At 43.4% G+C, this 26,149-nt stretch overlaps 1 protein-coding gene across 4 annotated transcripts in view; it reads right to left on the bottom strand.

Annotated features, from left to right (window-relative positions):
* Nucleotides 1–26,149, bottom strand: part of SYT2 (synaptotagmin 2) — a 145,660-nt gene that overhangs the window by 50,147 nt on the left and 69,364 nt on the right. The window contains exon 1 of one of the 4 annotated variants that reach the window (XM_081194748.1): nucleotides 20,419–20,544. The exons of the other annotated variants lie outside the window; for them this stretch is intronic. The gene's annotated coding sequence lies outside the window, so the exon portion shown is untranslated. Of the gene's footprint in view, nucleotides 1–20,418; nucleotides 20,545–26,149 lie in introns of those variants that run through there. 4 annotated transcript variants of the gene reach the window in all.

Below are 26,149 nucleotides of genomic sequence, written 5' to 3'. Positions count from 1 at the left end.
GTAAACCCTACTGTGTAGCTTCCTTTCAAGTAAGAGTGCAGAGAGTTTCAACCTTACAATGTAATGCTATACATGTAAGTCTTCTCTGGTGTAACTGCAGTTTGACTGAACCATGGTGTAATATCCTGTTTCTGAACAAACTGTGTTTTGAACAAACTAGTTTACTGTACTCAGATGCCAGAAAAAGCTGTTGTTTGTTCCAAACCACAAATAGAAGGATTAAATTTAAACTTTCTCCCCTCATATGTGGAGGAAAGGGGAAGGTAGAGAACACAAGCCTAAGGCTCACACCTGCCACCAGTCCTCATAAAGTCTAACAATATAATCCTGTGTCTGGTTGGACACCAAATAATTACAGGGTAGTTCTGCAAAGGTTTGATCCAGGCTCCGTTGGTGTACACAGCCAAGGAAATCAAGGATCCAATTCTAAAGACTGAGCTACTATTTGTGATTAAAGGCAGCGAACAATTTTAAACATGGACTGCTATATGCAGACTCATTAATACTTCACCTGCTCAGGGACCCAATTTCAATGCCCTTCACTAATCATCATTCAGGAGAGACTATCCACTAACTCAGAGAAGGCAACAAAACACTCCACCTCAGCACACTGAAAAACCTAATTCTGGAAGAAAATATAATCCACTCAAAAATATCATTGCTACTTGGCTTGGTTCAGTAGCTTTGGCCTCCTCTGGACAGTAGAGCATTCAGCAGCAAAAGATAAAAGTAGCAATAAAAGTAGCTCGCTTCAGAGACCTGCACAAAATTATTAGTGTACCAAGTCACGCTGTATTGAAGTGTGCAAAAAGAAGCATGTTTACAGTTGTCTTTTGCAGAGATGAAAAGTAATACAATGGAGTGGGACAATTGGTCATTAAAGTTACTTCCACTGCATGTAAATTGCTACACAATATTCAAGGCCAGAGAGAGGAAACAGAATGTAATGTAAAATATACATTAGCCTGGTCCTCACAAAACGCTAAACCATGGTAAATAAAACTGTGGCTTATTAAATTATGGTTTAGTGTTATGTGTGAATCTTGCCCAGTAGCTTAAATATGTTTTGTTTGCTTACTGCCAACAAACCACAATGTGAAACCATGTTTTGTTGTTGGCTTACGAACTTTGATTTGTTTTAACTATAGCTTTGCATTACATGGGAATCTAGATCCCTTTCTTAACTATGTTGTTTTTTTACCACTGCATGCCAAGTGGTCACCAAACCACAAAAGACACAAGGCAAGAATACCTGGGGAAAAACACAACAAAGTTTGAGAAACAAGGCATGCTTTGTTTGATCATATGTGGGAAAACTCATGGTTAACTCATGGCTTGTTAAGCAAAGATAGTTTAGCATTAGGTGCAAACCAGGCCAATGTCACCCAAACAGTACATACTCATTTTTTGTGCTATCTTCTGCAGTACAAACAAGTTTTTGAAGCAACACCTACAAATACTACATGCCAAATTCATATATGATTAAATAAGCCAATGATATTTTCTAGAATATGTTCTGGTTTTTTAAAAAATAAAGATTTATTTAAAACATGTATAGGCAACCTTTCTAGGTCAAACCTCTGGGGGTAGCTTCCAATATGCAAACTGCCATAAAAATTACCCACAAACCAGCACTAACAAGAAAACATTAAAACCAGCATAACAGCACAAAGACAAATGACCAATAGCTAAAACACAACTCAACCAAGCAGCAGCCCAATTAAAACTTGTGCAAAGGTAATTTTAAACAAGTGGGTCCTTGATGCCCTCTTAAAGTTCTGCAACAAGTGGCAATAATTCAGTGAAATCTTTAGGTTGTCATCATTGCAAGACTGCATTCTACCTTCTGCCCAACAGGTGACCACCAATTAGGAGCTTTAGGACTGAATGCCTTGACATACTGCATACTGCTCTTGGGTTCATGTTCTGCTTGTTGGTTTCCCACTGGTCACTGTGACAACAGGATGCTGGACTAGATGAACCACTGGCTTGTTTCAGCAGGCTCTTCTTACCTGATCGTGAAACTGGATGCAGTGCATCTGATCATCACCTACACAGTTCATGCCCACTGCTTGATGGGGGGATATTTGTAGGATCGGCGCAGGTTGTGCAGTGTGCACCACTGCCTTCTCACTTTTCCTGTGGAGGTGTCCAGGAATGAGAACATTCTTTCCAATGAATGTCCCCTAGAGGTACAGCCCAAACCCAGAAATGCCCAATTGAGAGCCAGTGTGGTGTAGTGGTTAAGAGCGGTAACGTAATCTGGGAAACCGGGTTCGCGTCCCCGCTCCTCCACATGCAGCTGCTGGGTGATCTTGGGCTAGTCACACTTCTCTGAAGTCTCTCAGCCCCACTCACCTCACAGAGTGTTTGTTGTGGGGGAGGAAGGGAAAGGAGAATGTTAGCCGCTTTGAGACTCCTGAAGGGGAGTGAAAGGCGGGATATCAGATCCAAACTCCTCTTCTTCTTCTTCAATTGTGTGGCCAGTTTGACAAAGGAAAAGCAGCAGCAGAGAAATGATACGAAGGCAATATTTTCCTCAGATATTTGCAAGCAAGTAGGAGAAGCACTGCCTGACCCTGTAACCCAACGGAAGCCGTCACTGTGTCACAAATGGAAGTGGATGACAGAAAGTCAGAAAGAGGTCACCAGGGGACAGAAAGGTCCTTTCATTCAAAGCTTCTCTGCTTTATAAACAGAAGCTTCTTCGGTACTTTTCGTTTTCACTGCACATGATTCTAATTCTTAACAGCCTTGTCTGTGTCTTCATTTCTTAGAGGAGAGAGGCACTGAGCCCAAGGGCTGAGCTAAACTTTTAGAAAGGAAGGCCCCATCTGAACTATACATATAAAGCAGTGTCATGCCATTTTAAACAGCTATGACTTCCCCCTACGAATCCTGAGAGCAGTAGTTTGCAAAGGGTGTGGAGAGTTGTTAGGAGACCCCATTCCCCTCACAGAGTTACCATTCCTGGGAATTGTTGGGGGAAACCCAAAAACTGGTTTAGGGGGCACATGGGAGCAGGAGATGGAGAAGGGGCAAGTCCCATTGTGTGAACGGACCTCGTTCTCCTCTCACATGCCCCATTCAGCACTACATTGAGTTCCACACACAGGAACACAAGGGCTTTTTCTTTTGGATTCACATTACAAACTCGTTTAAGCAAAACTCTTTTCTGTGCTGCAGTGCAGAAAAACAGAAACCAGTATTAGAACCGAGGCCAGTGGTCATGTTAAACCAGCACTTAGCACATGGTTGGCACTGCATAAATGTTAACAGTTTTGCCAGTACACCAAGCAGGCTTCCAGGTAGGTGACCTATCAGACTTTCGGGAGGGCATTAATCCTTAAACTGAAACATTTTGTGTTCTGGCATTTGCAGCTGGGATTCAAGCTCATTAGGCATGTTTTGCATGCCTATAAATAGTCCAGGTTGTCAGTTTTGTAAAGTTTAAACAGCTATTTTAAGTCCAATAGGTTCAAGGTTACTGGTTTCTGAACCTTAGTTCCTATGATTCACTGTGGAAATGTTTTCCTTATCTGCTTTTCATTAAGCAGCTCCAAACAGCACACTAGCTATTGAGCAGGCCTGTCTGCTTCTGCTTTTACCCTGTGACTTCTACACAGATCTTCCGGTCCCGCCTTAAATGCACAGTGTGGAGACAAAGTGTTCACTGAGAGAGTGAGCTGGTTGCTCATAACAAATGCTAAGTCGACTATGGCTTAGTGCATATGTGCAAACATGAGGGTTTTAGAGAGATTCACATTGCTGTGCTCCTCTGCCAGTCCTTTTTCTGCTGCACTGCAGCTGAGCATAGCAATGGTTTGATGTTGTATGTTGTCTGAAATCAGATTCATAGTTTGTCTCCTCCAGACAAATCATAAACTGTAAACCCAACACAAACCATTAGCCCAAGTTGCAACCACACACTAAACCAAACCAAAGTCCCAACTTTATAAAGAAAAACACTTTACAAAGTCCAAACTTCTAAGCATTCCTAAACAAACATTTAAAAAACATTTGTATGTCTTAACAAGAAACAAAAGCTGTTTTCTAAAACAAATCAACAAATGCTTCTAGCTTTTAATTTATTATTGCTGCCTATAGACCAAGACTAAGAACATTACAAATGCAAACACAATTGCTCTATGCAGAAGCAGAATATAAATACAGCACTCAGTAGTAGGCAGTATGGTGTAGTAGTCAGAGGACCTAGGTTCAAAACCTCACTTAGCCATGAAGCTCACCGTGTGACCTTGGGCCAGTCACTGTCTCTTGGCCTAACCTACCTTGCAAGAGGAATTAATGAGCCCAAGCTTCATCCCAAGCTCATTCCCTTAGCCCCAGTTTGGTGTTGCATCTCAACCAAGTTACTATAGAGCTGTACCTTTCATACTGCAATGGTTTGTTATCCCTGCCTTCCCTCTCCAATGGTTCAACCCCCAGTAAATAAAAGGAAGAAATGAAGTATGCCTGCAGAGGACAACCAAGCTCCTAGGCACGCTCCTATACAAGGGCAATCTGTTTGAAGAGCTCCCTTGCAGTGCAATTTGCTGCAACAGCTCTCCAGGCCTAGGCATCTGTGCACCTGTTAAGGTATTTTCCTCTTCCAAACAGCTTTCAGTTGCCAAAGGGGCAGCTTTCCAAATCACATCCATGTTCAGCTCTAATGCAGAGTTAACTTCATTAAGCTAGAGGAGAACTATCCTGTGCTGCTTACAAGAACAATTACTATGACAGCCTCTAGGGGGCTCCATTTGATAGAAAAAGGAAACTAGAAAATGCTGCATAAAATATTTTTTTTGTAATGGTCTGAAACAGACCCGGTTGCCACTAGATTTCAAACAAGAGTTGGCACAGAACTTCTTGGATGTCTCCCTTTGCACTTCCTTCCCCCAAAATGACAGCCTGGAGGAGCAAAAGAATATCCCATTATTCTAACTGATTATTAAGTACAACGTCAATTTACGTTGGGGTAAGTGTCAGGAGCCCAAATCTTGAACAGGAGAGCTATTGGGTTCAGCAGCATGTAAACACAGAAGCCAGCAATGATCTTTTTGCCACTAAGAAGAGCTCAGTCACCAAAGCAGAACAGAAAGACAGCATCTGTTTATTTTTTATTTTTTTAAATTGAAGGGAAAGAAGTTATTTGTAAACTATTACAGTGACTAAACAAACTGTGCTTGAACCTGTGAAATGGATAGAATTGGATAGTAATGTAAGCCTTACAGAAATGCTGCATGTGAATGTTCAATCCCTCAGTAATCCTTAAAACAAGCCTCTAGCATCATTATCCCAGTTTGGAGAGGGAGATAGTGTCTACTTCTGCCTATCCTCTGTAATCCTGAGTGAATTCACGGTGGAAATGAATCTTACATATAGTAAGATTTTTTACCCTTAATATGGGGGGTATCCACAGTATGGGGGTAATAAAACTGAACGAACCTATAAAGATGTTGCGAAGATAGCCGAAGTAATATAAGTGAAAAACTTTTATTATTCATAAGCAGTATCTAAACACGAAGCCATTATCAGCCCACACAGTATGACAACTTCACAGTGATTCCTAACATTATTTATTTATCCCATTATTTGTCACTCTGTAAGAAGGGTTCTCTGGGCAGCATACAAGATGAAAACAAAAATAATCTATTACAACAAAATACTATCAGAATGGAGCAAAAAAGAAGGGGGGGGACCCACACACAACTCTAAAAATAAAGCAAACAATTAGAAAACACAGGGTAGAAGAAGAAGACACCACCATACAAAGCAGATAAAATGGAGAGCAGAGGATAAAACCTATTGCAGGACAAAATTAATGGGATACCACAGCACAACAAAGGTTTAAGCAGCCCGTGAAAATAACAAAGTTTTTGCCCAATGCCAAAAAGATATCAAAGCAGGTGTAAGACTGACCTCTCTGGGATAGCATGCCGCAACTAAGGGGCCACTGTGGAAAAGGCCCTGTTGCTTATAATTCTTCCACGATACTTTATTTTTGGAGTACTCAAAAGAAGGGCCTCATCCAATGATTTCAAGGCATGGGAAGGTTTATGTGAAAAGAGGTGATCCTTCAGACACTAAAGTCTCAAGCTTGTGCTTTAAAGGTTAAATCCTGTACTTTGAATTGGGCCTGGAAAAGAGTCGGTATCCTGTGACGATAATGAAGTACTAGCATAACACGCTCATAAAACCTGGTCCTGTTTATACTCCCCCAGCCTTATTCTGCACCAACTGGACCGTTTTCAAAGGCAGCTCCATATACAACACATTACAGTAATCCAATACAGTGCATGGCTCACTGAAGCAAAGTTCTCACTATTCAAGTAGAATCCTAGCTAAACAGGTAAAAGGTGCTGTGGGCCCCTGATGCTATGGGTTTCTAATGATGAAGATGGATCAACAAGCACCCCCAGACCATGATCCTTATGATCCTGAATGATCCTTAAGAGGGAATGTGATCTCTTCCAGAACAGGTTCAACACTACATACTTGATTAAAGGAACCACCCACCAACGGTACAGTGGTGCCTCGCAAGACGAAAAGAATCCGTTCTGTGATTCTCTTCGTCTAGCGGTTTTTTCGTCTTGCGAAGCAAGCCCATTGAACAATTAGCGGATTAGCGCTATTAGCGGCTTTTAGCGGCTTATCTGCTGATCGGATCAGCTGATAAGCGGCTTAGCGGCTTAGAAAAAGGGGGGAAGGGGAAAAAAACCAGCAGGAACTCGCAAGACATTGTCGTCTTGCGAAGCAAGCCCATAGGAAATTCATTTTGCGAAGCACCTCCAAAACGGAAAACTCTTTCGTCTAGCGAGTTTTCCGTCTTGTGAGGCATTCATCTTGCGGGGCACCACTGTACTTCCATCTTCTCTGGATTAAACCTCAGTTTATGTAGTCAGCCTCTTCACTTGTGTTCAGTGAAAAAGAGAAACAGAGCTTGGTGTCATTCACATGTTGTTGTTGTTTAGTTGTTTAGTCATGTCCAACTCTTCATTACCCCATGGGCCAGAGCACGCCAGACACTCCTGTCTTCCACTGCCTCCCGCAGCTTGGTCAAATTCATGTTCGTAGCTTTGAGAACACTGTCCAACCATCTCATCCTCTGTCGTTCCCTTCTCCTTGTGCCCTCAATCTTTCCCAACATCAGGGTCTTTTCCAGGGAGTCTTCTCTTCTCATGAGGTGGCCAAAGTATTGGAGCCTCAGCTTCAGGATCTGTCCTTTCCTTAAGAATGGATAGGTTTGATCTTCTTGCAGTCCGCAGGACTCTCAAGAGTCTCCCCCAGCACCATAATTCAAAAGCATCGATTCTTCAGCGATCAGCCTTCTTTATGGTCCAGCTCTCATTTCCATACATTAGGTCACATAGTGGTGACCTAACACTCTTAAACACTCAGTCATGCCATGGAGTCAAGCAAACGACATGTTGGAACAACCCCATGGTTGCCTTGGTGGTTTAGGAGCCCTAAGCCACCCTGGATATGCTGAGCTCAACATGAATGTTAAGATTCCTACAAAGAGAGACACAAACTGAGCAATGACCTTGAGAGTCCTCAACACCAAATCAAAAACCACCTACATTAGCTTAGTCGGGGATTCTGATGTACAATAAAAGGTACAAATACTCCAAACTGGCACTCAAAAAATGGACAGAAGTCTGGGGAAATAGAATTCCTGTAGCTTGGAAAGTGCCCCCCTCAACCCTCAACTCTATGCTGCTGCTGAACAGAGAACCCAGAGAGGGACCAACTCCCCAACCCCACCCTAACCCATCTCAGTTTTATGCAAGCTAGTCCTAACTCACATCCAAATCAAAGATGAGAGCAATTTTGATATGAACCAACAGATTGGAGGGCATACTGGTAAACACCAGACAGAAGGTAGACTTCCTTGTGCCTATGTCTAATTGAACTTCTCATTACTCAGCATGTGAAACCCATAGTACCAGAGTTATAATTACTCTAAGATCTCATTATTAGTAAAGTATTACATGTTGGGATACTGCCAGGGAGGCAAAGTCCATCATGGCCCCACATCGCCTCTGGACGTCTATCGATCTCCCTCTGACACGCAGTATCAGCAATTAGCGACACGAGCTCCAGAAATAGCTTGCCACATTCCAGAACTGATGCACGCTCTTATCAGCAGATAATGCACAGCGAAAGGTGCACGCAGGAGAGCATTTTTCATAAGTTTATTCTGCGTTAGTCAGAACAGAGAAAAACATGACTGCCTTCTTCAGTGTTGAGGCACCGAGAGAGAGAAACGAAAGCAACAGAAAAACATAAACTTCCTGTCAACAGGAAATACGCAGACTCTGTGACTCTCAAAGCCTGCTCCCTTTTAAGGTGGATCGGAAATGTCCTAACATCACACCCATATATGATGATGTGCTGTGACAACTCTTTATCCTATGATGCATATTTAAATAAAATAATTTTTAATCAAATTGAGCAACTGAAACAATTCATGGAGCCAGAATACAGATGTCTGTCAGCTGCCAACAATACCGAATACACATTTGGGAATAGGCAATATATTGTCTAGAGCATAAATCATACTAGATGCCTCTTCTGAGTCATTTGGGCCATTAAATTCAAAGGGTTACAAATCTTTTATAGAGAAGCTCATTCTTCCAAGAGTGAGGTTTTACATCTAATGTTTATGTGTTTGTTTATTTTTAGTCATCACTGTGGGCAGTGCCACTTGCTGGTACAGTCAGGAAGAACTTCCATTTTTAATCTTCCACTGGTAAATGGATCGAAAAGTCCTTATGCCAAAGGGACATGTGGCCTGATAGAAAACTCCAGGATGGAATGTTCCATTTTGGTGCCAAATGAACTGAATGACAGGACTGTAACTCCACATTAAAGCAAACACCCGTTTCATTCTTAGAAATGGTAAACAGACATCCAGTGAAATCGATGAGCACTTTGCATAATTAGGCAACCAACCCTTTGAAGTGTGACCAGCACATGTTCAATTTTTAGTTACATTATTTGATGTGAAAACCTGGAATATTCTCAAAGATCAGACTCATCTTACCTTTCTTGTCTGAGATGTTCTGATGGTACCATATCTTTGCATATGGTAGATGTGGGGCATTGTGGCTATGTTTCCCACACAATGGAAGGAACACATAAATCCCCAACTCCACAATTCATATTTTTTGTCAGCACTTTTATTTCCTACTTCTCATGTGCTAAGGCACTGGACTGGCAATACAGGAAACTCCTGGACAGAACGTGCTTATGTGTCTAGGACTGATCTAGGGCAAGATTCTTCTCCCCAGGCTGAAACCCTTATTAGAAGACAACAGAAATAAATGAACTGAGTATCAATCAATGAACATTTATCATCACAACCCCTCTGTTTTTCAGTAGGTACAACTTTGCTACACAAAGAGATAAATGCATGCTAGTTGAAAAACTAACAAGCACAGCAGATGCCAAGGCCATATTAAGACATGCTGTTTGAAAAGAGCTACAGCTCCATAGTTATGTAAGGTTCTGTGCTTCCAGCGTTCAAAATTCACCAGGTGCATTTTGCACCTGGCTATCAGCCACTTGCGACCAAGTGAAGATGCCCAGGTGCCAGGATGGCATCTGATGTCTCCACCATCTAGAGGTGTATGCCTAGGGATCCTTGGATCTTGACTGTTTTCACACACTAGCAACACATCCTGTAGAATTCTATCTGCTATATTTTATCTGCACAATTAGAGTGAATTTCAGGAACCAAAAAGTCGTATTGAAAAATATTACTCTCAAGCCATCTGGCCCCAAAATGGCAACAAGGCATTCCATTTTGGTGACTGTAACCCTGGTTTAAGGAGCCATTTGGTGTCTAGCTTATATATCTGAGTTTCTAACACTGATTCTAACTCCAAGCACCCAGCATGCACAGTCAGTGAGTGACCTTCTAGTCCAAAGATAAGCCAAAGACAAATTTCTTACAAATGAAAAATATTGGTTTTGGTCCATATGAAACAGAAGCTTAAAAGAAGGATAGGTGACATAATTTCTTACCAATTCTCTTTCTCAAGGTCCCTGGAGTGAATTAAGATTTACAGTTTCAAAGCCATTAAGGCAGAAAAAAGCTAATTTCCCACAGACATTCCCCCAAGTTAGGAAAAATTAACCGAGGAGCAGACAGGAATTTACACTGCGCTGTGTCAAGGGCTGTGAACTTGACTGGCTGTTTATTTGGGCAGACTGAGCAATCCTAGCCAGGAAGAACCATTTCCACTGGATAAACACTTTCTCTTGATCAAAGGAGGAAGATTTCGTGACCTGCCTTCATGCTTCCCGCAGCAAACTGCTGTCTGAATTGAGAAGAACAACACACAGCTGTTAGCGAACACTATAACATACCTGACAAATCAGGTTTGTATCTTTCTATACAAACATGAAACTAGGCTTCCTTCATGCCATTTCTGGACAGTGTCAGAATTTACCCTTCAGCAGTGGCATAGCGTATGCTACTGCTGCCTGGGGCCAGGGTGTGTGCATGTGCCGGGGGGGCGGCAGGGCGCAGTACAGAGGGAGCCCACTTACCAACACCGCTAACTTCAAGACCACACTCGCAGTGGTATCGGTAGTGAGGGCGGCGTGAGTGCTTCCAAAAAGCTTCTGTTTTTGGTTCAAAGCTCATTTTCTAGACTTGTCCCGACAAACTTTCTGCCTGGACCCAGAGCCCAGCTCAGATCAGAGCCTGATCAGCCTCCCATCCCAGAAAAAAATCCTGCAGAGGCTCCCATACATTCGCCCTCAACTTGGACTTGCTGTTATTCATGGACGTGGATAATTTACATTTTTGCTCTGTAACAGTAATAAGTGACAATTAAACAGTTTTAATTTAGATAGCAAGGAATTCTTGGGGAGGACCAACAACCACAGCTGCTTATAGACTTCAGTCTGTTCTCTGCAGTGCAGTATTCCAGGTGGGACAATGACCTTTCAGTCTCTCCAGCAAGTCAATTTCTTCAGCTTACTTGCAAAAAAACAGAAGCAGTTGCTCCACGCAGGCTCTAACTCCCCGGTCAAGACATGCTAGGGATACAGCCTGGTGCTATGTACTTTCTAAGCACCTGATTGGGTGATTTTTGTTTGCTATTATAAGCTACACAGAACCACAAAGAGTCTTGAGGCACTTTGAAGACTAGGTATATTTAATATGGCATAAGCTTTTATGGACTGCCACTAATGCCATAATAAATATATTTACAGTTGAGAGCAATCCTATGGAAATATCTGCAGCTTAGGATGCAGCAGATCCCCAGCTCATCCATCTGATTCCCAGCTCAGCCTGTGTTAAGTACCCAGCCCCAGCTCAGCCTAAGATACACCAATACACTGTGTGTAACTTGCTCATCCTGGCTCAGCTGGCTGGGCCAAAGCTGCCTGAACTGAGGCTGGCGTAAGCCCCAAAAGATGGCATTCCAGGGGCAGGACCAGAGAAGGAGGACTTAGGCTGGATTCTAAGCCCATTCAGCCTGGTCACATGATAATGGCAACACAGTGCAGAACTCTATTTTAAAGGCTTGCTTTCCCCTCTGCCAGGCTTAGGCAGAGCAGAAGCAGTAGCCTTGTTGCTGAAAGGGGTTTAGATCTGGTGTATCTTTATGTCAGCATAATTTATACCTGCTTGCCTTAGACCATCTTATTATGCGTAGGACAACACTCTGTTGTTCTTGATGCAACAAACTAACATGGCTACCACTTTTGGGGGGGGGGGAATGCAGAGACTTGGTGCTCTCAGATAAAAAAATCCATCAATTAATGGTTCATATTGAAAAGCATGGCATTAAGAACACAACTGAATGATATGTCTTTAGATTTTAAGATGTGTTTTTGGCTTCTATGGGCATTCACAATATGTTTTTTCCTGAGACAAAGAAGCTACTCCCACAATATGCTTCATTAGGTGCTATGGTCTACACAAGTATGCTGCTTGCATCCTTACAAGAAAGGATGAAAGAATGGTGGTGACTCCACTATGCTTTCATATTAAAAACACGTATTCATACTGGGTTGTTAGAAATTTGCCTAGTAATTTGCAGTGAAATAGCAGAAGAGCTGCCCCTTATCCACAGTTTATTCATCCTAGCTATTTTCACATTTATCTGAATGTTAGCCTCATCACCTGTCCAAAATGTCTAAGATAAGCCACAATGTTTGAAAGTGCCAAAAGAATAAAATCAATTGCATGTAGTATAAGCAGGAATATAAAGCCTCGCCAAATCCCCTCAAATTAATAGTCCAGCTCTGTGTACCCTCCTGACTCAGCTTCTCCTAACTCACACAAGAGTCTACAGGACTACAGGAATATGCTTAGACTTGGACCATTTCCAGGGAGAAATATGTTCCAAAAGAATTGACAGCACTCACACACCACACTTCTCCCACCCCAAATGCATTGAGGGTAGCAGAGCCAAGTGGGGGAGAGGCAAAGCAGTGGGATCAATGGGGACATCCCCTCTCTCTCCTCTCCTCAGCCTAATTAAGTGAGACTTTAGACATCTGCACAGAGGTACAGCCATCTACTGTTGTCTTGCTATCATGGTAGAACTGGATTTCATAGAAGACTAGCAGAAAGTCTTGCTTGGCTATAAAGCCCAGCCTGAATTTGCCAACCCCTGCTCAATAACTACCCACAACATCAACCATATTCAACATTGTGAGCCCCACTATACAGTGGTACTTTGAGTTAAGTATTTAATTCGTTCCGGAGGCCCGTTCTTAACCTGAAACTGTTCTTATCCTGAAGCACCACTTTAGCTAATGGGGCCTCCTGCTGCCGCCGCACAGCCGGAGCACGATTTCTGTTCTCATCCTGAAGCAAATTTCTTAACCTGAGGTACTATTTCTGGGTTAGCGTAGTCTGTAATCTGAAGTGTCTGTAACCTGAGGTACCACTGTATAGTGTTGTGGTGGGGTTTAAAGGGCACACTTCATTTCTAACTGGCATAAGAAAGTACACTATATTCTTCCTTACCTGTCATGCTGGATCCATCAACAGCAGTAGCATCCCCAGGTACATTTACTTAGGAGCAAGCTGCACAGACTTCAATGGTACTCACCTTGAGAAAAATATAGTCAGCTTTCCATTCTAATTCAGCTTAAATCCTTTATCAGGGCACGAGTAGCCAATGTATTAACCTCCAGATGTTGTTGGACTACAACTCCCATCAGTCCTGATCATTGACCATGCTGGCTGGGGCCGGTGGCAGTTGTATTACCCTGCCCATGCAGGAGGGAAATTAAATTTGTCCTTGAATTTTCAAAAGGAATGATCTGATTTTATACTGAAATTATTGTAAACAAAGCAAGCATTGACTCTGCCATATTGATAGCATTACTGTACATCTACGATAGAGTTCCCAAATCATAAATCTATGGTTAGTCCTTGAAGCTCTCCAGACAAGGTCCTTTCCTCCCAAGTCAGCAAATCATTTATCTGGGGGAAAGTCATTCAGTTTAGATTACTTTAAAGAAGTGATCTAGTCTGAAAGGAGACACAAACAAAGACAAAATATGGTGGCTAGCAACCGTCTTTGTCATGCCCTGTGTAAGAACCGCAAAACCTGTCTTCCAGGTTCAACAAAACATGGGAGCAAAAAGCAGGTGCACAAATGACTACTGCTTGTTGCACTGGAAGTGGCAAATGCATGCGCACCTTTCCTTACAATGCAGCAATTCACAGAGCAAGTGTATACATGCTGACTCTGAAGTAAGTCCCATTTAGTTCAATGGGGCCAACTCCCAAAGGACATTCAGTTTTAATCCAGTCTTCTGTAACATCTGCAGTTCTTCCAAATTTTTAATCATCAGATAACTGGACTAGTCAGACCACAGGCACATTTTGCCCAATGCTGTTAACCAACTGTTGTCGTCAGCAGCAGCTAGGATTATTGGTGCTTGGAGCAGCAGCTCTCCAGGGAATAAGGTAAAGGTCAGCTTTTCATCATAAGATCCTTCAATTAGAGATAAGCACGTACAGTTGCCTTAAGCCAGCCTCCCACAACTTGGTGCCCTCTAGATGTATTAGACTAGAGCTCCCTCCATTTGCTCCAGCTACCACAGCTGCTGGTGGCCAAAACATCTGGAGGGCACCAGGTTAGAGAAGGCTGGCTCAGACCAAGTCATACCATTTGGTCCTTCCACGACTGTGCTGTCCATTTCAACTGGCAGCTGCTCTCCAGTGGTCCTGTGCCACCCGAAACTCTTTTATGCAGACGTGCCAGGGATTGAACATGAGTTCTTCTGGATGCAAAAGATGTGCTTTACCACAGAGCTATGCTGGGAATGGATCCATTTGGAATGCTTTTGCTAATTTTAGAATTGTAATGGTTTTAGCTGTCCTTATAATTGCATATTATGTGGTTGTAATGCAACCTAGGACCTTGCGGTAAAGGGCAGATAAGAAATCTAGAAAACAAACAAGGGATTTGAAGTTGATGATTTAGATTCCACAAAGCAGGCATTCATCAAGTGAGCTGTGCTCCATGCATATAAGGGAAAGCCTCTGTTATTTGTTTGTTTGTTATTGTATTTATATCCCACCTTTCCTCCAAGGAGGTCAAGGTGACATACATAGTTCTCCTCCTCCCCATCTTATCCTCACAACCTTAAAAGTCAGGCCTCTGCTACAGTGAGCTCATCCCATCAGTGGTGCTCCTCTCTGCCAGTGGAGGCTGGTGGAATGAGGCCCACACTTCCTCCTAGCCAGTCATCAGCACGGAGGAGATTAGGATCGCATCCCTAGTACATAAACGGCTTTAATGCATTCACTATTATAGTTCTCATTATAATACATATGGCAAAGCCATACAAGGGATGAGGTTTTAGTAGCTAGCACTCTTTAAAAATGAGCACCTGGTTTTAAAACTGTAATGCGTATCTGAATATAAATTTTATAAGCCTTGCTATAAATCTGATTCCATAATAGTGTTGACATTACTTAATAAGATTTAGTCTCGCACCATGCTTTTTTCATGTCTCAACTATTTTGAAAACTCAAACCCTGATGCATTTTGTAGGCTAGGATGATAATGATGAGTTTTACACTGTTTTAGAATGTTGAATACAAGCGCCCTTAGAACTGTTTTTATACAGCTACCAAATCATTTCTGTGCTAATAGCTGCCCTTGAAGTGGAGGCTTCTGACTTGAAGCACTTTGATGTCCACTGTCTTTCAAGTGCACTTCCGAGGTCCCTTTGTGCAGTGTCTGTATACAGAGGAGCTGTCCATTCAGCTTGGTGCTACTGAAGCCCCTAGTGTCTGATGCTAGCAAATGCATCCTAGCACAATACTGGTAGATCTTACACTGATTCCAGGCATTTGCAGCTTTACATGGATTGCCAATCAATCAATCAATCAATCAATCAATCAATCAATGCATGCAGGGGGGAAGAGAATGGGAAAGCTGTAAAAACAGATGACAATCACATCAGCCATTGGGAGAGCATTTGGATGTGGCTGGAGTCTCAGTGGAATGTAGAGGGTGAAGGAGGTTGCAAAGAGATTAGAGACTACTGGAGAGATTTGAAGAAGGCCTTGAAGAGCTATAGAGAAGGTTGGAGGGATTTGCTAAGGGTTTTTAAATGGTTTTCTGGGTGGTGTTCTGGCTTTATGCGCTTTTGCTTATACACGCAATAGCCAGGGATGTACCGTAACTCCCACATAAGATGTGATCTGCTTCTATTAACATTTCCACTTGAGTTCACTCACACCCTCTCATGCACTGAAATAACATATGAGAGTCCAAGGGAGTGTACTGCAAAGGCCCTCCTGCCAGGTGCACATTCAGAGGTTGTGCAGATGTCCATGCATTAAGTTCCTTCACAAATAGGCATTTCCTGAATGGTCCAGGATCTTGTATTTATGAGCTCTACCCACAAAAATCTTTGTGGAGGGCCCCTCCACACAGCCACCAAACACACAGGTGATGTTGCCCATGTGCACATCGGTAGCAGTGGGTGGGGCTACTCAGTGTAACTCCTCATGAACTTTTTCAGTGCATGAGGAAGTTTGAAGCCTGTCCCCCAGCATGAGTAAGAAATGCTGATTTTCTAGTAGCTTCATTCTAGAGTCTCATTTGCTCCTTGTCTTCCTAAGGATACTGAAAGTTTTCCCAGATGGACAACACTTTATTCTTCTGGTTTTGAAAAGGCTGAAGAGTAGACAGAACCCTGAACAAACAAGGGTTCTGAGATCCTAGGAACATAGGAAGCTGCCTTATACTGAGTCAGGCAGTTGCTCCATCAAGCTCAGTACTGTCTACACTGACTGGCAGCAGTTCTCCAGGGTTTCAGGCAGAGGACATTCCCATCTCTTAACGGGAAATGGTGGGGATTGAACTTGGAAACTTTTGCTTGCAAAAAACAATAATGCTCTAGCTCTATGCCATGGCCCTCCTCCTGTTCCTGTTACAGAATAAAACTTAGTTCAGATTTATCTCACCTTCATGAATGAGTGCACAGGCCAAGGATGTTTTGGCTAGCTGCATAGCTGGCACTGACACAGGTTTCCTGAGACCCTACATAGCATTTACATATTTAATATAAAGAGAAGCTGTGTCCAGTATTCCTGACCTCCAGCAATGTTTAATTTCTAGTGATTGCTAACCCCAGAATATCAGAGCACCTCCCAATGAAGGCAGATATCAGCCTCCTGGAACTAAAATATCCTATTCATTTTGCATAAGTGAATTGCATAATGCCACTGAGAAAATAATACACAAAGCCAAGAAAATTTTTGATTTTAATTTAACAAATTTACACCATGCCTTTTGGGGCAAGAAACTCTCCAAAGCTGTCGGGGCTCACAGTGCCTTATCTCTACACATTAGGTAAGGAATTGCACTAGGATGAACCTACAGAGACCCAGAGAAATCAGAGGAGGGTTACAAATGGATACATGAATCAAGAGAATGGACTAGAACATGGATGGCTTTAAAACCTTAATGGTTTTTAGAAGGAACCAGAAAATTTCATGGAAGGTTAAGGCTATCAGAAGTTACTAGCCACGATAGCTGTGTGCTACCTACACTGTTGAAGTATGCCTCTGAATGCCAGTTCATACGTTCTTATGAACTTTAGAGGCTCCAAAAACAAGCATGAGATTTTGCAGCAAATCTCAACCACAGGTCTCCAGCCCCACTTGCTAAGACTTCTAATCTGAAAAGGCATTCCAGGTTTTTCTGCTGTTAGATGGTAAATGGCACTTTAGGAAGTCTGAAAGACATTTGTGAAGTTAGCCAAACCGGGCAACACGAGTACTGAAATATATTTATTTCCTGCAACACCATCTTATGCATGTTTACCCAAACATAAGTACCACTGATATTCAATGAGGCTTACGCCCAAGATACTGTTGATAGGATTGTAGCCTCTCTATCCATATGAGCCCAGGCTCTGCATGCAGTGGTGGTTCTGCTGGTCCACAAAGCCCTGCCTGGGGAGAGGGGTGTTAACCTAATCCTAAATATTATTACTATTGTTATTAAGAATTTATATGCCACATGGATTGGATTACTTTTCTTTTTATTTGCAGAGTAAATCTATCAAGCAATGTGTAATCTTCACACCAGTCACTTAGCAAAGCTTAGCAAAGCTTGCAGACTAACATTTGCAGACTTCATTTCAAACACATTCATTTCAACAAGATTTAAACCAGAAATGATTGCTACATCCAATGCAAAATTGCAGGTGAGCTATAAAACCCATAGATTCCAAAACACCACTGAACTTTGTACTATTTATCAGTATTTTCTCTTGACCATGGGGAATTAATTGCTTGCAAGGCTCAACTGGTTAACATTTACACAGCATCTTGAGAACCTTGGAGCGAAGAAGCTATTGGCAGAGATTCTAGCGATGCAGCGCACAATGGTGGAATATATTGTATTTCTAAGCAAAGTATGCTCACCAGGGAGGCATAAACTAATTCTAACTTGGGGCATGTTCTCACTAGCACATATTCCTTTAGGGCACTTTATCCCCAAGGGTTTTTTAGTAACAGAAGAGAACACACAAAGTTTGAGAGTTAGCAGTTTCAGTTCTAACTCACCATTGTCCCAGATGGAGCACTTGAGGAGAATATATATCCCTTCGGTAATCACCATATGCAATAAAGGATGCTTGAACAGAATGTAAATTGGAGAGAATCAATGTGATGCCCTCCAGATATTGTGAACTACAGTTCCCATCAGCCCCAGAAAGCATGATCAACACTCAGGATTTATGAGAGCTGGTATTACCCAGCTTTTAAAATACTGCAACCCAGTTGTGAGTTAGGATCCACCAGCTGAGGACCAGTGATCTAGAAGTAAAAGGGATGGTGTAGATTCAGCCAGTTGGGACCCTGCTGTCACAGTGACCTCTGCTGTGAAATATTCAGGTCAATGTAGGTGTAGAACAAACCATCATCCTGTGCAAAGAGTGTCTGGTAAGGAAGGGAAGCAAGAGAAAGCCTATGGTCCCACAGAGAAGCATCTTTGGACAGATGTCTTAATGCACCTGAATCCATCTTCTCACCATGCATACAAATACATATGTTATCCAAATGTTATCTTTCCCAGCTACTTTACCTGTTTTGAGGAAATTTCATCCTCCCAGCACTCAAGAGTTATTTTATAGGTCTGACAATGAAATCCCCACCTAACACCACACATCTGTTGTTGTGTGGAGCATGCTCACATAACTATTTATGAGCACTTATTGGCTATTACCTGTGACATCACTGGTGGCATGTAATGCCTTCCCTACCCGATGCTTTGTGATGTTTTGTGAACTTTTACCAAAAAAGGTTGCTTTTTAAACAACCTTTTGGTCCTCACCCGACTGAATACTTCTTAGTGTGCCATTCCTTAAACACTGTTTGTGGAGCCTTTTAAAAGGGAGACGATAAAATCAACCAAGGTAACAGAGAATCATAGAGCTGGACGGGACCCTGAGGATCATCTAGCCAAACCCCCTGCAATGCAGGAATATGCAGCTGTCCCTTACAGGGATCGAACCTGCAACCTTGGCATTATCAGCACCATGCTCTAACCAACTAAGCTATCCATTTATTGCACACTGTACTGTATATCCTTCTCTTTTTTTGCAAGCCTTCACCCCACTCCCATCATTTGAAATTAGTTCTGGGTTGTACAGTCTCCCTCCCCAATACTGGAGTGAACAATTGTGTGTAAATTCATACACACACACACACACACACACACACACTTGATCTGTTTCAGCATAGCTGCTACCACCTCCCCTTTGCAGCAAGGCCATTCCGCCATCCCCTACTGTGCTACTTTTACTGGATGAAGGCTAACACTAGCACAGCAATTAAAAATGTGAGGGGTTTTCCTCTTGCTATCTGTTCCCCACAAAATAAACATAACTCCATATGGTCCAATACAGCAAAAGTCTCCTTATTGAAAGGAAGTTCAAGATCTTGAGATTCTTCTTTTTTTTTAATGGATATCCCATCACACAAATTCTGCATACACCCCCTTACCTGAGAGCAAGTTCTATTGAACTGAATGGAATTTGCTTCTAAGTAAGCATACATAGGATTGTACAGTACTGCGAATCTGAAGGGCACCATCCAGCTTTAGTTTAGCACTTCACGAGCAGCGACGCTTCCTCTTATGCACCCCCCCCCTCCCCGGTTTATAAATCCGCAGCGGGCTAGTCAGGCTTTGCAGCCTCAGGAGTCTGAGCCAGGACTACATCGGGCAACCTGAGAAATGCATCTGAGCCTGTGCAGAGTGCCAACTCCCCCCCCCGCCCAGTGTCAATGGCTTCTAACGGACAGCTCGAGACGAGGCACACCTCTCTTCTTTTGCAAATGACCCACTGAAGACCGCCCCACATTGATTTTTTTTCTGCTGCAGGGTTTACTGCCTCGGCTTCGTTTCTAAAATAGGAGGGCTGAGGCGCGGATACGTGGGGCTGGGGCCGGAAAACACTCTGCATACACTCAGCGGCACTATTTGGGGCTGAGCCCCAAACCCTCTCCGGCAAGAGCCCCTGTCTGAAGCCTAGCAGGGAGGCGCCAAAAGGCGAGCGAAGGCACCGCCGCCTTCTGCAGCGCGGGCCGCCCGCCCTCTGCCGCCTCCTGCAAACTTTCGCCGCAGAGCCTGCCGCACTCCCGGGGACGCCACGCCAAGGCCGGCCCCCTCCTTCCCGCCGGATTCCCCGGCCACGCCGCCTCGTCCACCGCCTCGCCTCCGAGTTTTCCAAGGCACTTAGCAGAAGGCGGACGGAGAGAGCGAGTGCGTGTTTGTGTGTGTGTGGCGCGCTCGAGGTCTGCTGCACTTTTGCTGGCGAGGAGGAGCCGCACTGCTGGGGGATTCCCTCCTTCCTTCCCTCCTTCCCTCGCGCGGGGTCTCCACAAGCCACGAGGAGCCGCAGCCTTACCGGGTGGGTCGGTGGGCGGCCGGGCGGGAGTCCTCTCAGCGCCAGGCTGGACGCCGCAGAACTTGGGCTCCTCGCGAAGCTCCCATCCAGGCGGCGGATGCGGCGGCGGCGGGGCCTCCCTCGTTCCCTCCCTCCTTCGCTCTGCAGTAGTACAAACACACACCGCGCGCCCCGCTCCCTCCGCCTCAATTGTCATGCTTCTCACATCCGGCTGCATACAGCGCGGATGGGCCCGGCCCTCCCTCCCTCCCTCCTCGCTGGGTGATCCCGGAGGGAAATCCGGAAGGCGGACTCCTGGCCCGGGCGAGGGGGTCGGGGGGCGGCCTTGCCTCAGCCCCTCCCCCGGGCGAGGGCCAAGTCGGGGCAGGCAAAGCAGGCGCCTGGAGCCTCCCTGAGGGCTACTGAGGGCCACATGCCTTTCCCTGCGGTGGGTGAAGCTCGAGGCAGCAGGGGGCACAGCAGCGAATATAAGCGTGACTTTGGTACTGTAGGTACCACTCCTCCCTTACACTCCTCCCTTATCCTCAGTGTTCAAGGACTCTATTGTTTTCTTTGTTTATTGCATTTAAGGTTAGGTCCAGTCGTGGCCGACTCTGAGGTTGTGGTGCTCATCTCGCTTTATTGGCCGAGGGAGCCGGCGTACAGCTTCCGGGTCATGTGGCCAGCATGACTAAGCCGCTTCTGGCGAACCAGAGCAGCGCACGGAAATGCTGTTTACCTTCCCGCTGGAGCGGTACCTATTTATCTACTTGCACTTTGACGTGCTTTCGAACTGCTAGGTTGGCAGGAGCAGGGACTGAGCAACGGGAGCTCACCCCATTGCGGGGATTCGAACCGCCAACCTTCTGATCGGCAAGTCCTAGGCTCTGTGGTTTAACGCACAGCGCCACCCGCATCCCTACATGACTTTGGTACTGTAGGGTAGTTTACACTCCTCCCTGTCCTCTGTCTGCTGGACAGAGTTCAAGGACGCTACTGTTTTGTTTATTTGTTGCATTTATAGCCCTCCTTTTTTTCCTCCAAGGAGCTCAAGGTCGTGGACATGGTTCTCCCCCACCTCATTTATTGCCTACACTAACCCTGTGAGGTAGGTCAGGCTGGGAGGCTGTGACCGGCCCAAGGTCACTCCGGGAGCTTAGTGGCCAAGTGGGGATTTGAACCCTGCTCTCCCAGGTCCTAGTCCGACACTGTAACCACTACGCCAGCTAATAAAAGCACTCAGAGGGGACTGGCAGCCCACAGACAGTATTGAAGGCTGCATTTTACCCCCTAGACCTGAGATTCCCTACCCGCAGGGTTAGAGAGACAAGGGCACAACAGCAGTCATTTCCCCTTTCCTCCCTCTAGCTTGACAAAGGTTATGGTCCAGAGAATTCAATTTCTTTTATTGTGAGATATAAAAAATTGATGCAATCACAGTTCTGCTCCAGTGCAATGTGTGATCTGCTATAAGGAACTGGTTTATATTCTGGTGCATATTTCACCAACAGCGTTATGAGCATGTGCAAAATACAATTCTATATAGTTAACTTAAATTAGGGCTATCCCTACACATTTGGGACTAGGAGCACAGCTGAGAGATCGGACAATAAGATTTACAGCACAATGTGCACTCAGAAGTAACCTTACTTCTAGCTGGCACACTTCCAGGTAAGTGTACATAGGATTTGAGCCATAAACACTGTTTTATTCAAGAATTTATAAACTGCACTTTAAACAATTTATAACTTTGTTTCAAAAGTTTAAACAAATAAAAATGTCAAATGCTTCAGTATAAACTGGTTTGCAAAATCACGCTGCTATATGTTGTCAAGCACTGATTTAATTTAGCATAGAGGGGAGTGATGAAATGTTTGTGTGTCAACTTGCTTCTTAGCACATTATCCACATGTTACATCACAAGAACTGGGTCCATGGCACATGCCTCATATAACTTCAGTTTCTTGCTATAAAAACTGCCAGCAGATTTTTTAAAAAACAAAAGAATGTTTTTACATCCCACTTTTCTGTATAAAGTACACCATGCAGGCTATGTAAGTGGAGTAATAATACCATAGGTTGGGGTACTAGTGTGTCATGATGTGTGTATAAAATCAACAGCATGCGTATCTATGTTGGGATAATTGACTATCAGGAAGAAAAAGATATCCTAAAATAGAAACAATTTTACTTGCCTGGGAATAACAGCCTTTCTTTAGCAGTGGGTTTGCCTGTTACTGACAATTTTTAGCGACTTTGCTATTTTACAATTTACAGTATTAAAATATTTACAGTCTGCCCAATACCAAATGATAGCAGAGTGAGATTCACAAATAATGAAAACTCCAGATCCTCTTAGGTCAGTTGTCTGAGCTTTAATTTGAACCTTTCTCTTCTGTTTGAACCTAAGCTTCCACATTACTATAACTTGGGTAGCCAATGTGGTGGCTTTCAGGTATCATAAATTACAACTCCCACCATCCCTGACCATTAGCCATTAGCTGGGGTTGATGGAAGTTGGAGGCCAAGAAATCTGGAGGGCAGCAAGTGGACTACACAACACATCCACATTATCGCCCCTGCTGGAGGTTCTGTGTTGCTGAGTGAATGCAGGAAAGGAGCTTGGGTCTGATTTCCAACACTGGTTTCAACTGGATGGCTGCTGTGCCCTCCCACTGCCCAAGGTGGTAAAACATGCTGTGAAGCAAGAGAAATGTCTTCCATCCTTTTTGCCAAGCACTGTGGATACATTAGGGGTGCAGTCCTGTTCACATCTGAGAGTAGGTCCTATTGAATTCAGGTGTCCATGTTTCCATAAAAACTTTCCTAGGCTTGGTCTACATGGCTGTGATCGTATGGCCCATCAAATGTAACAAACACTTCTGAGTATATGCAAAGGATTGTCCCCTAGGTTCTTTTGTTCACTGAAGTTAGAACATTGGAAACTGATTTATTCTGAGTCAGACCATTGCTCTATCTAGTTAAGTATAGTCTGGCAGCAGTTCTTCAGGATTTCAGGTGGACATTCACAGCCCTACCTGGAGATGTCGGGGATTGGACCTGGGCCATTCTGCATGCAAAGCAAGTACTCTGCCACTGAACCGAGAAGGTCAACATTTCTGCTCTGAACAATAATTCCCATTTAGGATAAGGTGCTTGAAATTGCAAGTAATTAGGCAGGAATATTTAGAGGTTCTATGTCTGGGTGTCACACAAGTGCCTTCTGAAAATGGGACAGTCTGTTCCAATCCTCCTCCACATCCAGAAAAATTGATTTCAATTGATTTCTGAAAATAATTGATAATGCAATAAGGGGAAGAAATGTAGCTAATGCTATAAGGAAGTTGGTCAGGCTATAAAGCTGCCTGGCTCGAGATGTACAGCAGCAGCAGGAGAAGCCATTCCAAACTGCCATTGATTTGATCATAACTAGCTAATTGATTCTAGCCAAGGTCTTTCTCATCTCAGAGACACAAGATTCCCTTATTAAGCCTGGCATTAGTTTTTGCCTCAGCCTACACCACAAATTTAACAAGAAACAAATTACAGGAGTGGAGTCCTGTAGTTCATAAGTCTTCTGAGGTTAATTTCTTTGTACTTCTTGCAAAATGGGGAAAAGTTCTCACTTGCCTTAGTGCACAGCCAAAAACGCCAAAGAAAAGAATGGTATTTCAGTTGCAAAGCATGAAAACCCAATATGAGATTACATGTGCAGTTGTGTGTGGGGAAGGCAAATATACGAATCCCAGTGGCCTGCGTGTATGGGATGGATAACTAAGAATCAGCTGGCTGTCTGGATTCAAAACATGAACAGACTTTCCAACAGGAAAGAGCTCCAGAAGCAGAGTTTAAACTCACAAAAGTTAAGCAGCAGCATAGTGTTAGGAATATATGTTACTAGACTTACCTTATCCCATTTACAAGGCTCCCCTCTTTCTACTCCTTTTGCAAGGAACAGACCACACACTTCTAAGTTTAAAATGCTTTACTTACAGATTCAAAAGTCTGATACATGTGTTGTTCCATGCATCTGCAAGGAGAACACAGGCAAACTCTTACTGGCAAGAAAATACAGAATATAGTTCCAAACATGTGTTCTAAGTTTGAGAGCAAACTTAACCAGAGAGAAAGTGGTGCAGAGAGAAAGGAAAAGAAAGACACTCATGGAGGAAAGGGAATGTGACCTAGTTAAGTCTAGGAACAGAACTCTGTGGTCCCAACCCCTTCATACACTAACTAGCTCTCAGGCATAGTTATGTTTGACTGCAATTTCCCACAGTGTGTATAACTTTAATTCTACGCCTACTTTTACTAACCCTGTGCACTAAAAGAGACATAGAAAAATAACTCATAGACCTCCAATACCACATCATAATGTACATACAAAAGGAATTTTCAGATCTGTATTTTTCCACATACTACATCAAGTTGATTGAGTTATACACATGGATGGCAATGTGCAAATCCATCATTTAAAAAAAATAATTAATCTCCATTTATTTCTAGAATAAATAACCATTTTTGCATGCAGAAATGTGCAAAGATTTGTACTAGGACGGAGTGTTGGCAAAGATAAAAAGTGATAACAACATGGTCTAAAGACAAGTGAAGGGTTTTCCATACAGAAGCATACTGGATTGCTAGCAGACACCAATGCAAATATAATTTGCTTCAGCTGGTTCACTGCAATTGCAGAGATCTGGGTTAATGTGGGAGATTTTCAGTGCCTAGAATTCTTAGCTACAGTCTTCCTGGAACTTCCAAACATGGTGTATTTTGCTCAGCCTGTGCCATTGTGCAGATGTTAGGACCTATAGGCTAAGCAAGATTAATGTCTTCCTGGGGAGGGGCGATAGATTGCTCAGGAAAATATGGTTTGCATACAGAATATCATAAATGCAGTTTCAGGCATCTCCAGATCTGAGAAAGACCTCTGCCTAAGGTCTTGGAGAGCAAATGCATTTTGAGTAAACAACACTTTCCTAGATGGACCAATGCCCTGACTCAGACAGCTTCATATGTTCATTGAGTCTGATAGAGGTCTATACTGATCACAAGTAAGAAGCCCATGCGCTGCCAAAAAAGGAGGCTTTGCATCACCAGAAAAAGAGGACAAAAGAGAGCATGCAATTTGCATGTGCTGATTTATATGTATATATGCAGATATATACATAATTACTAGAATTTAAATAGAAATTAAATACAACTCACCATATTTGCTTTCCCAGCACACTAGGAATAACTGCTACGAAGTTTTAAATTAGGCAGTACAGTATTGCAGGTACAAACACAGCAGCAACTTTGTGTCCCATTCTTTGAGCACTTACAATTGGCTCTGTCTTTTGGGATTGTCTGTCTAAGATGCACCCCACTGTATTGAACATTGATGGGGGGTGGTCTACATCTGGGCTGCACCAAGAGTGGCTAAGACATAAAACAAAGGTATCCCATGGCACCTTTAAAAACATACAGATTTATTGCACACATGGCATGACATTTCTCCTTTCCTTTTTATATTCCCATACTTTCTTGGTGCTGTGGGAGACATAAACTCTCACTGATTCAAACATGGGGGCTTACCTGTAGAATAAGAGAATAGGAAGGGACCTTGGAGATCAATAATTCCAAACGCCTGCACTGTGCAGAATCTAAAGTGCAGGAGTCAATTACAGGATCCCTGATACGTGATGGTGGTTTAGCATCTTTTACACTACAGTATTTCAACATCCCTTACAACAGTCCTATAAGGTAG

This window comes from Podarcis bocagei (genome assembly GCF_964188305.1).
Source record: "Podarcis bocagei genome assembly, chromosome: 5".
Classification (NCBI taxonomy): Eukaryota; Metazoa; Chordata; class Lepidosauria; order Squamata; family Lacertidae; genus Podarcis; species Podarcis bocagei.
This window is presented reverse-complemented; position numbering and strand designations above follow the sequence as displayed.